At 50.6% G+C, this 1,138-nt stretch overlaps 1 non-coding gene across 1 annotated transcript; it reads left to right on the top strand.

Moving 5' to 3' along the window:
• Positions 1–811: 811 nt before the first annotated feature.
• On the top strand, positions 812–913 carry LOC139007819 (U6 spliceosomal RNA). Its single transcript, XR_011470973.1, has one exon. It is a non-coding gene; the product is annotated as a U6 spliceosomal RNA (small nuclear RNA).
• Positions 914–1,138: the final 225 nt, after the last annotated feature.

Here is a 1,138-nt window from a genome sequence, read left to right as displayed (position 1 = left end):
TGTGGGGGGGTGTCCCTCAGCCCAGCCTGCACCCTCTCCAATCTGGGACCCCTCGCAGGATGTCCGACTGGCAGTTGGACATCTCTCTCACAATCCAGGACTGCTGGCTCCTAACTGCTTGCCTGCCTGCCTGCCTGATCACCCCTAACTGCTTCTGCCTGCCAGCCTGATCACTCCCTAACTGCTCCTCTGCTGGCCTGATTGATGCCTAACTGCTCCCCTTCAGGCCTGGTTGCCCCCAACTGCCCTCCCCTGCCAGCCCGATCGCACCCAACTGCCCTCCCCTGCTGGCCTGGTCACCCCCAATAGCCCTCCCCTGCTGGCCTGATGGCCCCCAACTGCCCTCCCCTTCTGGCCTGGTCACCCCGGTAGAAGCCATGCAGAGCAGCAGCCAGGACCTGGCCCCCGGCAGGGCTGAGGGAACTCTGGGGAAGCTATGGGGAGCAGCAGCAGGGACCTGTCCCCCAGCAGGGCCACGGGAACCCAAGCAGCAGGTGCGAGAAGCAGCCACTGGGCTTCCCACCCCCCCCCATGGGGCCACGGCACTCAAAGCATCCAGCTCCACCCCCACTGTGCGTGCCACCATCTTGTGACAGCATAACGGTGTGAGGGTTAATTTGCATATTACCTCTTTATTATATAGGATGTCATCAAGGTCACCGGTTCAGTTCTTGGTCTGGGTACATGTTCAGGTTGTTGGCTCCACCTTGCATGAGTGAAGCAACTGATTAATGTTCCTCTCTCATATCAGTTTTTCTCTCTCCCCCTCTCTCTAAAAAAATCAATAAAAACATTTTAAAAGTCATGTGGAATATTCACTTTGGCAGCACTTACACTAATATTGAAATGATACAGAGAAGATTAACATGGCTCCTGTGAAAGGATGACACCCAAATTCAAGGAGAAATCATGTGGGAAAACAAACATGCAAGAATAGATAAGACTACACTGAAAAGGAAAGACTAGCTCTATCAGACATACACTGTGAAGTTTTCATAATTAAAACAGTATGGTATTGGTACATCTATAATAATAAAAGCATAATATGCTAATTAGTACAGTTCTGACTTTTAGAAACCAGGGTAATGTTTCATAGGTCAAAAATATAAATAAATGATTCAAATCAAGCAGGGATAAA

This window comes from Myotis yumanensis, unplaced genomic scaffold, assembly GCF_028538775.1.
Source record: "Myotis yumanensis isolate MYYU_CA2020_CCGP unplaced genomic scaffold, mMyoYum1.0.hap1 SCAF_3, whole genome shotgun sequence".
Taxonomy (NCBI): Eukaryota; Metazoa; Chordata; class Mammalia; order Chiroptera; family Vespertilionidae; genus Myotis; species Myotis yumanensis.
The sequence above is the reverse complement of the archived record's forward strand: the minus strand, read 5'-3'. Positions and strand labels throughout refer to the sequence as shown.